Source organism: Camelus bactrianus, chromosome 16 (assembly GCF_048773025.1).
Source record: "Camelus bactrianus isolate YW-2024 breed Bactrian camel chromosome 16, ASM4877302v1, whole genome shotgun sequence".
NCBI classification, from domain to species: Eukaryota; Metazoa; Chordata; class Mammalia; order Artiodactyla; family Camelidae; genus Camelus; species Camelus bactrianus.
The window spans coordinates 49,555,754-49,571,198 of record NC_133554.1 but is presented as its reverse complement, the minus strand read 5'-3'; the positions used below and the strand labels follow the sequence as shown (position 1 = coordinate 49,571,198).

General features: G+C 42.8%; 1 protein-coding gene across 7 annotated transcripts in view; it reads left to right on the top strand.

The window, feature by feature from the left end:
- Positions 1-15,445, top strand: part of RGS9 (regulator of G protein signaling 9) — a 112,645-nt gene that overhangs the window by 31,856 nt on the left and 65,344 nt on the right. The gene's annotated exons all lie outside the window — the stretch shown is intronic.

Here is a 15,445-nt window from a genome sequence, read left to right as displayed (position 1 = left end):
TTTTTTCCCCTCTTCTGACACCAACCAATTCTTCAATCCTTTGACCAACTGGGTGTCTAACAATTCAACTTAATTTTGATGCTGTTGACTGAAAAAAGCCCACAACCTAAAAGTTGCAAGTTATGTTTTATTTGGGGACCTTACTGAGGCCTATGACCTGGACTATGGCCTGGGAGACAGCCTCTCAGATAGTTCTGAGGGATTGTTCCGAAGAGATGAGGATGAGTCAGGATATATAGGAGTTTTTGCTGAAAAAACAAAAAACCCCACAAAAACCCGTGTGGTCAAACATCAAAAGATTACTGCTAACCACAAAAAACAGGTATGTCAAGTTGTAGACTTAAGTGCTTTTCTATGTATAGGAAGATGCAAGGGTCTGGGCTTATTGAAATTATTCCTTTGATAAGCATCTTAACTACCTGGGGCCAGTATCCTGTTTTTCTCCATCCTGCATTCCCCTCAGGGTACCTCATCGCTGGCTGCAGTGGCTGATGGCTTGATGGTGGGCGGGCAACAATCTTTGTTTACTGAAATGGCATGCAACCTTTTTTTATTGTTGTTTGCCACACTGACTACCTGGAGTTAGGTTTAAGGGCTCAGTCTCACAAGACCACCCCTACTTCAGACACCAGTCCCAAGTCTAGGTCAAGTACTTCTGGCCGACTGGCTATAAATTGGGGGCTTCCACTTACCCCCCCCCAACATTTCCCCATAATTTGTTAGGACCATTCACAGAACTCAGCAAAGCGCTTTACTTACTATTACCGGTTTATTACCAATGCCTCAATTCAGTAATAGGCAAATGGAAGAGACACAGAGCAAGATATGGGGCTGGGGGTGTGTGCTTGGAGCTTCCATACTCTCTCCAGGCAAGTCAGCCTCCCAGAACCTTGTGCTCACCAACCCAGAAGCTCTCTGAACCCTGTCATTTAGGGGGTTTTATGGCGGTCTCCTTATGTAGACATGGTTGAGTGTGTCATTGGTCACTGGTGATTAGTTCAATCTCCATCCCTTTCCCCTCCCTAGAGTTTGGGGGTTGGGGCTGGAAGTTCCAGTCCTCTAATCAAGCCTCTTTCTTTCTGATGACCAGCCCTAAGGGCCTCCAGCCACCAGTCATCTCAACAGCATACAAAGGACACTCCTGTTGTCCTGAACTCCCAAGAGATTCAGAGCTGGGCGCCAAGACAAAGGCCATATATTTATTTATTTTTTATTATATCATGACGTGAGAGACTGGCTAGTAATTTTTCCTCCTTGTACTATCCCAGTCCAGTTTTCTATCAATGTTACGTTGGCCACATACTCTTTTTCTATTCCCGGGAAGCGTTTGTGAAAGATTGGTATTACTTAAATATTTGCAAGAATTAACTGGGGAAATCATCCAGGCTTAGAGTTTTCTTTGTGGGAAGTTCTTGAATAACAGAATTTAGTTAGATGTTATTAGATGTTAGATATTCAATTTTTCATTTTCTTTGGTGGGCTTTGGGAAGTTGCATTTTTCAAGAAATTTTCCCATTTCATCAAAAATGTCAAATTCCTTGTGTAAAGTTAAAAAAAATAATATTTGTTTACTAATCCTTTTAATGTCTGTAGGGTCTGTAGTGACACCCTTTTTCATTTCTAATAGTGGGAATTTGTGTTTTCTCTTTTATTTTCATTGGACAGTATTGTTAGTTTACCAATTAAAGACATTTTCAAAGAACCGACTTTTGATTTTGTTGATTTCTCTCTACTGTATGTTTGTGTCCTACCTCACTGTTTATAATCTTGTTTACTTCCTTCTATTTTCCTTATATTTAATTTGCTATTCTTTGGTAAGTTTTTTAGGTAGAAGACTATATCACTGATTTGCAGCCTTTCCATTTTGCTAATATGTACATTTTTAAGGTTATAAATTTCCCTCTATGCCCCCCATTATCTGCATATTGTGAGTTTTTATAAGTTATGTCTTTATTATCATTCAGTTCAAAATATCTGTTTGAACTTTTTCTTTAATTTATGGTTTATTTAGAAACATATTTTAAAATTTCCAGGAGATGGATATAATCTTTTTATTACTCATTTCTAAGCTTAATTCCATTGTGGTCAAATAACATTCTCTGAAAGATTTCAACGTTTTGCAATGTCTTGAGGCTTTCCTTATAATCCACATATGGTCAATTCTGGTACATGTTTCCACTTAAGAATGTAAATTCTGTGATTGTTGGGTACAGAATTCTTGTGTAACAACCAGGTCACGTTTGTTAACTGTGTGTTTCATCTTCTGTATCCTTGCTGGTCTGTCAGCTGCTTGTGGTATAAACTATCGAGGAAGATGTGTCATTAGGCTTTCACTGTGATTGTGGGTGTCTCCTTCTCGAGTTGTTTAATTTTTGCCTTATATATTTTGAAGTTATGTCATTGAGTACATACTGATTTGTGACTTAATGTCTTCTTGTTGGATTGACCCATGATGATATTTCTTTGTGTCTAGTAACAGTTCTTGCCTTGAAGTCTTATTTGATACTGTATGGATACACCTGATTTCTTCTTGCTAGGGTGTGTATAGTCTGTCTTTTCTCATCCTTTAATCATTCTGTCTCCATATATTTAGATAGTCTCTCTTAGAAGTTACATAGAGTTTTATTTTTTTCCCCTTTATCCCATCTGACAGTCTTTTTCTTGGATTATTTAGTCCATTTCACATGTAAAATAATTGATGGGTCTTGTTAAGGCAAAAAAGTACTATTGTGTAAAATAACTTGTTGAGTAGTTAAGCAAAGACCAAGTAATTCCGGTTTGGTTGGGTCCTGTCAAGTAGGCTTTAAGAGCACACATTAAAAAAATTTTTTTAAATTTATTATTGTGTTTTTAATTAGGGGGGAGGTAATTGAGTTTATTTATTTTGGGGGGAGGTGCTGAGGATTGAACCCAGGACCTCATGCATGCTAAGCATGCACTCTACCACTTGAGCTATACCCTCACCTCTAAGAGCACACATTCTTGAGGGCATTGGCTTCAAATCTGCGCAAGTATCCACAAATAGGGGGAGGCACCATCACCTTAAAAAAGGCGAGGACAGGTGACATCCCAGGGATCGGCCGTAGTCCCTGACCTCCTTCCAGCCTGGCATGATCTGGAGTCCAGAGCTGCGGGGCAGACTTGGGAATTCCAAGTCAGAGAAAGTCAAGCTCCGAGTCCAGGCTGCCGTCTTCATCCCCTCCTCTTGCAAAAGAGAAGGGTACTGGGGAGAACCACAGATGGAGTAAAAGAAGGTCACGGTCAGTGCCAAGCACTCCAGCTTGAGAGTCAGAGAAGCAGTCATTGCACTGCTAGTCCGAGATGAACCATTATTAATAAAACAGCTTTCTGGGTCAGACAGTGAGATGGTGAGCTGGAGACAAGTTCCCTGTACCCTGGGCTGGGGTTAGATCCACAGAATGGTCCAAGCCTCCCGATAGGAGAGCAGTCCTCCAACAACAGCCATTAGGCGGGGACACATGACTGAGAGCAGACAAGAAGGGTGTCCAGAGACCGGGACGAGGACAGTGTGATTGACAGCAGTGTGGCCACGGCCAGGCCGCTGACCTGGTCCAAGTCGCCACCTCTTCCTCAGTGAAATGAAAGGTTGGAGTGGGTGACCTCGAAGTTCCCCTTCAGCTCCTGCACTTCCAGGAAAAATGTCTGGGGACAGCTGAGTCAGAGTGTCAGCTGCCGAGACACAAGTGGAAGTGGCCGCTAGTCTGGGAACAAAGAGCATGAGCTAGACTTGATTCAGACCCTCCCTGCATTTGCTTGTGTGGGCCCTTCGGCATGTTCCTTAACTTAGTTAGAGCCAGGGGGTCTTGAAATACTTGTTTCCGGTGGCTTGGGACACATTCTTGATGCCATGTGAGCCCCTTCTAGAAGAAACAGTTTCTTGTCCATGCATAGACTGACTTGTACATGGATAGGTTATGTTGGGCCTGTTAAGGCATCAGCACAGAACTGTAGTGAAAACCCTAGAAGAAAACACAGTATCTCCAAGGACATAAGGAGAAAGAAAATGAAGTCAGAATCGTTCATTAACGTCCAAGGGCAGTGAGCTGCAGGGCAAGCTCTGAGGGAGTCAATCAGTCCAGCCTGGCACAGGCTGTTTTAGCATCTCTTCTCCCACCGCTGGGACTGGGTACCTTGCTCTAGCTTGGTGGTCTGAGGCCCCTGCTCCCAGGCCCCCAGCTCTCCACAGGCTCAATCAACTGCTTCTCATCTGGTGCCCCTCATCACCCAGCATCTCCCCACAGCTCCCCCTGCACCTGCTGGGTGAGGTCCCCCAGGACTCTGGCACCCTCTGGCGGAATGGTCAGAACCGCCACAGCGTCAGCAGTGCCGGTACCTGCTCTTCTCTGTAAACGTCTGGACTCAGCTGTTCATGACACAGCTCTTGGACTCTGCTCAAAATCCCAAGGGCTGTTGACATCATTTGGCATGAGCATTTCTTAAAGTGCTGATGCAGAATCTCTTGGCTGGTGTTATATTTTCTTGCCTGCATTTCTGCCCCCTTATCTTCTTCTTTTTCCACCTTCTCTATCCTAGGCCCCTCTTGCTTGGGTGGAGCAGGGGGATCTTAAGTTCTTGGGTCTTTTTTGTCACAGATGAGTTCTAATGAGTGTAGACCCCAAAAGCTCTTCAAGCTCCTGGTGATTCCTCTTTAGGGCCACTCCAAGTATGATAAATTATTTCCAATGTAGATAAATGACAACTGTTGTTGCAAGCATATAAAATATACACAGAGCCAGTCACCACTCGTATTTATAATTAGAATTGGAGGAGCCACCAAACTGATGATAGCTGTAATATCTCAACAATGCATAAATTGGATAAATGTGATTTTGACTACGTGCCCTATGGAATTGAAAGGTACTATTTGATTAGAAGACCATGTGCAGTTAGTCTTAACGTCAAGTACAATGTCTCAGAGGAGAGGAGATTATTAAATAGGTTAATACAGATCCTGGTTCTTGGATGAGTTCAATGGATGTTGAAGGAGGTCACCACGAGGATGTGACTGACTGATCCTTGACCTGGACCTGGGCAGTCGGAGGCTTCTCAACCCCTCCCTTGTCCTTGGAATGTTCGATCTGCTCATGGTTCCCACAGTAGAAGCTGTTTTCAAGGACTCAGCTTTGAGAGAGTAATGTGTTGTTAAGACCATCTGGAGTCTCAGATGCTTAACCAACAATGGGGCCAGCCGATGTTTAAATTTTAGAAAGAGATCAGATGAAATCAGTCATCATAGAAGGTACCCAAGGGACTGTCTGTGAAGACCCCAAATGCAAACTTGGTGACCCAGGTGCCACTTCAGGGAGGCAGAGCTGCATGGGAGCTGTAAACGGAAAAGCTTAAACCAAGTCAATTATGTTGTACTCTCGCTTGAGAAGGAATATGAGGAGAGCACCTCTGAAATAGATGTTCGAAGGGACCAAATAACTTATCTTGCCTCTGGCACCATGAGAGAGAGTGCTTTTTACCCATGAACATGAATATCTAGCCAACTCGACAGGTACACCTGTAGAGTGAAGACACCCAATGCTATTAAACTGGGATATCATCCCCTTGCTCTGATTCCATGCTATGTCCCTCCAGTACAATATACTCATAGTATATGAATCTGGACCCCATGTAGATCTTCCTGCAAGAAGGAGCACGCTGTTGGTGAATAAAATTATCCAGCTGATTGATGAGTATATTTTTCACTAGAAGGAATTAACTTACACTCCAGGTTTATACATCAGTGCCTTTTGAGTTTGGTTAGCATTAGTGTCTTCTGGAGCCTGGTTATCTTTATAAGAATTGTGTAGGTTTCTGGAGGCCCAGACACTGGAACAAGGACACTCTAATGTATTGTCACATTACAGTTATTACACGTTACATTACAATTATTGTCTATCATCCTTAGGCAGGATTTGCTTGAAACTGCAATATACTAGTAAGTCACTATTAGTAACTTTAGTAACATACTAGTAAGTCACTTCAAAGCTCCCCTTGACGGAGGATTGTACCAAACATGTGAAACTACCTCATTAAGAGCTTCTGTTGTTACTTCAGTAACGAAGTCGCCATGAATAATGTTGAAGACAATCCTTGTACTAAATTTTATTCCATAATGTTAGGGCAAGTTTCCAGTGAATGTCACTTCATGCATACATCCAACGTACTTAAATGATTCTTAGCTACATTCTATTTTTGGAGAAAATGTTAATCATATTTTACTAAAATAAGCCCTTAATTTCCTAGGTTTGTCATTAAGAAGCCCTGAATTGTAGAATTTCCACTTGAAACAATTCATATTTTCCCCACTTACTTATTTCTGTTGTTTTATAAATAATAATATATTGATATTTGCTTAGTAATATTAAGATGTTATCTACTGTCCATGACGTATAGGAGGAAGGGCAAGGAGGGTTCATTTCCCTTTCCGTATGTTACATAGCTTGTAGTGCTTGATTATTTATGGACCGTTTTCTCGAACGTCTGTAAAACTGAAACTATCCTTACTGAAATCCAGTCAGATGATTTTCAAAAAGTAGTTCTGAAATATCTTTTGAGAAGTGAGAGTGCCTCTTGAGGAGGTCTGTGCTCAGGTGAATGATTTATGTCAGTGTCTCCCAAAAATGTGTTTCTGGAAAAAACCACGTTGGAGAGACATTAATAGGGAGTAACTCAGAAGTTTCCGTGGTCAAATGCTTGAGAAACACCAGGCTAAACAATGTTAGGCGGGTTCCATCACTGCAGGGCTTCTCAGAACAATTCAGTATTTTATTACTCATTGTGCTAAGAGACCAAAATTCAAATCCTGAACTTGTCCATCTTTTTATCCTCTCAGGGAAGAGCTTCTTTATAAATGTTCCCAACACAATCTTACAGTGTCAGAGAATGTAAACCCGGTTCACTCAAGAACATAGCCATTGTGTGATCACACACAGAAGGACAGCATGGCAGATACCGTCCTCATTTTAAAATTGAGGACACTCGAGGTCAGAAAGTTTAGGCAGTTAGCGCCTGTGGCAAGTGGCTGTCCTGGAAGGGAAACAACCCAGGCCAGTCTTCTGCAAGGAATCTGATCACCAGAGTCCCCCTTCTCGGTCAGAGAACTTGAGTCTAAGTCTTGACACCCCACCTCCCATAGGGAGATCATTCTGACCCCCTTCCACCCCGGTACGTCCCGCCCTCCTTCCAAACCGCACTCTACAAATTCCCCTGGTACCCGGTTCTCCTTCCAGGGCCTCTTCGTTTGACCTAACTCCTCTCTTCCACATCTGGCCACAGTGAAATCCTCACACCACAGTATTTTTGTTTTAGTTACTTGACTGTTTTTTCAGATCGGTTGTTCTCTCAGTTAGTTACACGAAAACAAGCCCTAAGTTACGTATTTTGAAGTGGGGTTTTCACCATTTTATTTTCTGCGAGCCAGCTGTAACAAGGAAACAAATCCACAGCTCTGGATATTCGAGGGGCCGATCCCCGAGTCAGCACCTCGGGGACCGGAGCCCCGGTGCCGTGGCCTCAAGGTAGCCCCTCTGTGAAGCCTTTCTCCCGGCTCCTCCCAACTTTTGGAGCCCGAGCCCCTCTCGAACGGCTCCCACAGCCCCCTAGCAGGAAACACTGCCTCCAGCCGCCCCCCCGCAAACTCTTCTTACAGGAGCGGGTGGGGCGGGGCCGGAAGTGGGCCGCTGGCGGAAGTCGGCTTCCCGGGAGCCTGCGCTTCCTCTCTAGGGCTTTGGAGATATCTGCGCCTCTATGGTCTGGACCTCTCTGGGTTCCGCGGCGGGAAGGAAAGAGGACGCTGGACGCCGTAGGGTAGAGCGCGGGTCACTGTCTTTGGGACACATTCTTACCCTCTTGTGCCTGTGTGCATTTGTCAGCACTGTTAGCAGAGAGTCGGAAACTGCCTTCATCACGATTTTTAAAAATGGAGAACGGGGACAAGAGAGGGTACTCCCAAACTCCTTAACAGTTTTCTAGCCCTTTCTTTCTTTCTTTCTTTCTTTCTTTCTTTCTTTCTTTCTTTCTTTCTTTCTTTCTTTCTTTCTTTCTTTCTTTCTTTCTTTCTTTCTTCCTTTCTTCCTTTCTTCCTTTCTTCCTTTCTTCCTTTCTTTCCTTTCTTTCCTTCCTTTCTTTCTTTCTTTCCTTTCTTTTCTTTCTTTCTTTCTTTCTTTCCAGGTGTAGACGCACATACATTTTTTATTGACGTGCAGTCTAGCGTTCATGCGATAACAGCTGTAATGACCCTAAATAATTGAAAAAAAAAAAAAAGGTTTACATTTGAAATACATTTTGAACTTGAATCCCAGCCTGGGGCTGGACCTGCAGGGTCTTGTCCTTTCTCACAGGCGCAGCCCTCCTGTTCCCTGACAACGCAGGGATGACTGGGCACACCTGTCCTTCCCCTCACCCCTCATGAGCCAGGGGCCCCAACTGGCTCATCTGTTGATTCAGAGGTTCATGTTAATAACTTGTATATAGTAATTCTCTTTTATTTGGATTTTCTGCTCTAAAAAAAGGGAAAACTATGCAAATATAAATACAGAATCTAATACAATTAGAATTGTTTAGGTTTAAAAAAACGTAATAGCATTCAACACAAATAAAAGTGTGGTGAAATCAGTTCATTCTGGGTGAACAGAATGTAAATCTGCAGTCCTGTTGAAAAACTCCTTGGTGATCTATGTCAGAAGCCATTGAACGTGTTTAGGCTCTGACCCATGAGATAACCATCTGTGGAAAATTCATCCCAAGCAAATAATCCAAGAGAGGAGAAGCTGCATTTTTGAAGTGATTCTACAATGGACAGCTGTTGATTTCGCTTGCCCAGTGTCCAGTTTTCTTTTTTTCTGGTTTTAACATCATGATTTTTCTGTGGGAAACCAGCTAGCTCTCAATCTACGTCAGTCTGGGTCTGGCCAGTTGGAATATCCCAGCATGGCGTGGAGGTAAGGTGTCAAGGCAGAGGCCAGGTTGCCTGGGTCCCAGTCCTGGCTCAGCTGCCTAATAGGGGCATGTACTTGAGCTTGTTATTTATCCTCTTCACTCATTTGTTGAATGGGGGTATTAATAATAGACGTCTACTCCTAGAGTTGTAGCAAGGACCACGTGAGTGAAGCAAGTATACTAATGCCTGTGACGTGCAACCTCTATAATTTCCAACCTCCGCACCTCTGAGCAGGCTCTTATCACTTTTCTTTTCTTTCCTTTTCTTTTTGCCTTCCACATACTCCAGCATCATCCTCTGAACTATCCCAGAATTATATTTTATATCTTTCCTTCCTACTGGAAACACCCTCAAGGCAGGACCATGTCTTATTCACCTTTATGCCATGGGTGCTTAACAAAGTTCCTACCCCAGAAACAGTACTCAATAAAGGTTTATTTTATTGTATTAGTATTGTTTTTTGATGAAGTATAGTTGATTTGCAATGTTCTGTTAGTTTCTGGTGTATAGCATAGTGATTCAGTTATACATTAAGATCTATTGTTTTTCATATACTTTTTCATTATAGGTTATTACAAGAAACTGAATGTAGTTGCCTGTGCTATACAGTAGGACTTGTTTATCTATTTTATATATAGCAGTTTGTAACTGCTAATCTCAAACTCCTAATTAATCCCCCTTCCCTCCTTTGATAACCATCAGTTTGTTTTCTATGTCTGTGAGTCTCTGTTTCTGTTTCATAAATAAGTTGATTTGTGTCATTTTTTAGGATTCCACATATAAGTGATATCATATGGTGTTTGTCTTTCTCTTTCTATTTCACTTAGTATGAGAATCTCTAGGTCCATCCATGTTGCTGCAAATGGCATTATTTCATTCTTTTTTATGGCTGAGTAGTATTCCATTGTATATACGTGTGTGTATACACATATATATATGTATGTATGTATATGTGTGTGTGTATGTGTATGTATGTATGTATACATATATATACACTACATCTTCTTTAGCTAGTCATCTGTCAGTGGACATTTAGGTTGTGTCCATGTCTTGGCTATTGTAAATAGTGCTGTGATGAACATTAGGGTGCATGTATCTTTTCCAAAAGTTTAAAAAATTATACTTATTTATTTTTTAAGTTAATTTTGGGGGGAAGGTGATTACCTTTACTCATCTGTTTATTTAATGGAGGTACTGGGGCTTGAACCTAGGACCTTGTGCATCCTAGGCATGCACTCTGCCACTGAACTATACCCTCCCCTCATGTATCTTTTCAAATTAGAGTTTTCTCCAGATATATGCCCAAGAATGGGATTGCTGGATCATATGTTAACTCCAGTCTTAGTTTCTTAAGGAATCTCCATACTGTTTTCCATAGTGGCTGCACCAAATTATATTCCTACCAACAGTGTAGGAGGGTTCCCTTTTCTCCACACCTTCTTCAGCATTTATTGTTTGTGGATTTTTAAATGATGGCCATTCTGACTGGTGTGAGGTGATAGCTCATTGTAGTTTTGATTTGCGTTTCTCTGATAGTTAGCGATTTGCTCAGTAAAGATTTGTTGAACAAAATTGAATATTCTTTAACACAGAACAGAGAAAGTTGTAACATTTAATGAAAATGTAGTGAATCCTAGAGGGATAAACAGAAGGAGGGAAATGGTGAAAAACATATGTTGCTAGAACAATTTTCTTACCAAAAGTGGTGTGATTCCTGGGGATTGCAGACTCCATTCTTCCTGACACTGGACTTGCTCTCAGATACTGGGCATGTGAGTCCCAGCAATAGACTGGTACCTAAGGCTGACTTTCTGAATTACTGCTTCCGTTTTCTGCCTTAGAACCCATTTCTTCCCTTGGGGAATGGCAGGAGAGATGACCGTGGCCTTCGAAAAAATCAAATACACCCTTGAGACACCAGATGCCTCCCTGCAAGCTTAATGTTCATGTGTTAAAACTCACAATACGATGCAAAGTGGAGCGTGGGCTTAAGAGGGCAGGCTTCAGTAGGTGCATGGGAGAGGTGGATCAGGCCAACCAGAAACCCCTTTCCAATGATTGCCTGCCTTCAGTGGTGATGCTGGATGAGTGAGAACAGCATCCATGTCTCTGCCATATGAGACTGCCTTGGAGCCACACCCACCTGAGACTTAATGATTCTTATGGTTGGAAGAGATGGGCAGGAGTATTTAGTTTCCCATCCAGTGTAGTGCAGATCTCAACTACAACATGTTGGACCATCATAGCCACTTAAGCTATGAACATTCTAATGACTCCCACTTCCCTGGTCCATGAGATAACCTATTTAGTTTATGGAACCGTTGTAATTGCTAGAAAGTGCTTCCACTGAATCTTTCTGTAATGATGCCCCAATTCAAGTTTTGCTCATCCTTAGCAGTCTTTGGTGCCCCAACATGAATCCAGCAGGTATAGAAGCGCCTCCAGCTCCCATCCGACGATGTCACGTTAATAGGAGTGTTTACACCACAAAGCTGGCAACGCCACAATCAAATCTACCCCCTGCCAAAGCCAAAACCAGAACCCAGAAACCACTGCTCATCACTGGCTGACCGTATCCTTGGTGAAACTCATTGATTGGCGTAGGGGATGTAAGCTATGCACCAATTATCCACCACCCAAATTTGTGTGTGGAAAAATGCCACGTGTGCGGCACAAACTCCGTGCAGGTGGAGTGAAGAGGAGGGAGGCATCCACAGAACAACTGGCGAGAGAAAAGACCTGAAGGTGAGAAAATCCACCACGTGCTCAGAAAAAGCAAAGTCCAGGTCTGGCCGGAGAAGAGACTCCATGTTGAGGAGCAGTGAAACAACAGCTGAAAAATGAGGTTGGGCCAGACTATGAAAGAATGAATTATATCAGGGAGGTGACTGGGAGCCACGGCAGAGTTTTAAGAAAGAGAGGGGGCATTATAATAGCAAGACCTTGAGGAAATTATTTTTCTGAGCTTGCTCTTCAAAAAATTGAGATATAATTCACATACCATAAAACTTACCCTTTTAAAGTGTACAATTCAGTCATTTTAGTCTATTCACAAGGTTGTGCAACCATCAGCGCTATCTAATTCCAGAACATTTTCATAACCCCAAGAAGAAACTCCATGCTCATTAGCAGTGACTTCTTCCTCCCCTAAAGCTTTGTGCTTTTTACAAAACATCGAATTTGGTTGTCTGTAAAGTGGCTGGAATTTTGAACCCAGAAGGGCGGTCTACCAAACATAAAGAGGGAAAGGGAGAGAGCAGAATTAGCTTTTCCAAGGTTCAGATGTCACCAGATACCTGTCTATCTATTCTTTCTTTCTTTCTATTATCTATCTATCTATCTATCTATCTATCTATCTATCTATCTATCTATCTATCTATCTATCTATCCTGTCTGTCTATCCATTCTATCTGTCTATCTATCTATCCATCTATCCATCCCTCCCTCCCTCCCTCCCTCCATCCATCCTATCTATCTATCTAGAAAGAGAAGAGAGAGAGAGAAGAGAGAGAAAGCAATATTAAATCTACACATGGGAGCAAAGAGAAATAAGCGTGGGCAAAACAGATCTTCAAATGCAACATCCAGGTGAAATGGAAGCTATGGATATTGAAAGAAAATTCTTGCAAGGGTTAGTGTTTTTATTTTCTTGGCATCTCCTTTATCAGTCATCTTCCTGTACCCTTCCAGACATTGCCATTCCTGAGGAAACCAAGGGAAAAGCAGAAGGGATCTTTGGAAAGCCTTAAGGAAGACACTTGCTCTCTGCTGCCCTCTGGGCTCTTCTCCAAGGACAGAGGTGGGGGCTGGAGGCCAGAGGAAGGGCTGGGAACCCGGGCTGTGAGCCTGAGCCACCCCACACAGTCAGGGGGAGCGTCTGAGTGTCAGTAGAGGACCCTCCGCTGGTGGGCTTTGGGTTTTAAAATCCTTCGCTGATGGGCGTGTTTGACAAAAGAAAGGGTCTTCACAAGGACTAATCTAGATGGGGTGCACCAGCTAATACGTTTTCTTGGGGGTCTCCTCTCCTGAAGCAGGTACCTCTTGCCCCTCACCCCCACCCATCCCTGATCACATGTGGTAGGAACAATTGGGGTGTGTCATGGTAGTGCTCAGCTTTTTGGAATGCCGCGTGGAATCCCATTTCGAGGTGGCTGATCTAAGTCCAGAAGGACCTCGATTTGTAGGAAGCACTAAAGCCTTCGGGCTGATTGAGCTTTTTATTCTACTTAGACTATTAAAGTCATGTGACTCTAAAATTGGAGGGGAATTTTGAATTCATCAAATCTGATTCTTATTAGTACTGAGAAAACAGAGAATCAGAGAGATTGGGTAACTTGATCAAAGTCATCTCTCCCACTAATTCAGAGTGACAGAAACTAGGTCAGTGGTTACCCGGGGGCAGCCGGGAGAGGGGTCACATAGGGCACAAGGAAACTTTTGGGGATAACAGATGTGTTCCCCATCTTGATCGTGGGTATAGTTTCATGGGGGTATACATAAACCGAAACCCTTCAAATTGTACACTTTAAATACGTGCAGTCAAGTGTATGTCAGTTAAAGGTCAACGAAGCTGTTAAAAAAGTCACGCATCCGGTGAGAGGCGGGGGGGGGGGGGGCCAGAACACACATCTTGTGCCTGGAGGCCTTCACACTTCCCCTTAACCCCGGTGCTGTCTTAAAACCAAAGCCTTTTTCAATGTGTGAAAATGCCTTTTCCTATAATATCATTTGTTTCCCCTTTCTTAAATTAAAAAAATTTAAGTTGGAGTATGGTTGCTATACAATGTTGTGTATGTTATACAGGTTAACAATATAGTGATTCACAATTTTTAGAAGTTATACTCCATTTATAGTTATTATGAAATGTTAGCTATATTCATTGTGTTGCTCAGTATATCCTTGTAGCTTATTTTATACCTAATAGTTCGTACCTCTTACTTCCCTACCCCTAGTTTGCCCTATCGCCCTCCCCACTGGTAACCACTAGTTCTTTATATCTGTGAGTCTGCTTTTGTGTGTGTGTGTGTATTGACTGGTTTATTGCGTTTTTTAGATTCCATATATAAGTGATATTATACAGTATTTGTCTTTCTGTGTCTGACTTGTTTCACTTAGCATAATGCCCTCCCAGTCCATCCATGGTGCTGCAGATGTCAAAATTTTGTTCTTTTTTTTTTTTTTTATGGCTGAGCAGTATTCCATTGTATATGTAATATACCACATCTTCTTTATCCAGTCATCTGCTGATGGACACTTAGGTTGATTCCATAGCTTGGCAATTGTAAATAATGCTGCTATGAGCCTTGTGGGAAATGTATCTTTTCACAGTAGTGTTTTGGGGTTTTTTGGATATACACCCAGGAGTGGAGTTGCTGGGTCATATGATAGTTCTGTTTTTAGTTTTTTGAGAAACCTCCATATTGTTCTCCATAGTGGCTGCACCAATTTTCATAATTATCATTAAAAAAACTCCATAGCTCTAAATTGTCTATAATGAAATATAATAACACCCTTAACAAACAAGTTGCAGATGCCATGTAACAATTCCAAGCTGACTCAGTCCACAGACAGACGTAAGTGTGCCCGATGGAGTTGGGAAGAGGGTGGGGACAGAGGGAGGTGTGATTTTGTTCTGTTTTCCTGTGTTTTTCTCTGGCTGTGCTTTTGTGCAGAGTATCGCCTCTGGATGCATCCAATGAATCCAATTTAGGATAAAAAAGATAAGGATAAGATTTTTATTCTAGGACCATACTTGGTGGTGGTAGCTGGTAGCCCCCACTGGGCCAACACAGAGGAAGAGGCAGGAACCTTCCAGAAAAGTTCCAGCTCTTCTCTTTCTCCCTCTCTCCGGCATCAAGCAGTCAGGGCCTCACCAGGGGTGGCCAGCTTCTGAGGGTCTAAAATAGCTTTGTTGTAGAGAAAGTGAAAGTCACGGAGAAAAGGGTGTGTGCTCCACCCACACTCCCCTGTACTGCTGAGCTGGCGCTGACCAGCGGATGTGCAGAGAGATTCTGTCCAGCTGGGGTGCTCACTGAATGGAAATTAAGACCCTCCAGTTTCCCTGCCAGAACGTGTTTTCATGAGCTATTGCCTCTCTCAGGGGAGCTAGGAAGAAACATTCATGCATCTAAGGTTTTTTTCTTCCCCCTCTATGTGGTTTTCCAGAATTGCAAATGTAATACACACTTGTAACAAATTCGAAGAAGACAGAGTTATACAAAATGCAACCAGGGAATAGAGCACGAGCAATGTCCCAGGGAGTCAGACGAATTCCACACGAGTTCCGTCTGAGTCAGGGAGGCGTCTGTGCAGGTGCGGGAGGTGCTGTTACTGAGTTGCCCGAAGTGCTTGCGGACACAGGATCAACTCTGAGACTTGTCCTCTGGGCTTCCACACCGTAAAACTGTAGAAGACATTTAACCCGTTGTGCTGTTCCTTCAAGGTTTGCCTCCCCCGTGTCCCTCCCACCCCCAGTCCTTTGCCCTTCTCCCCCTG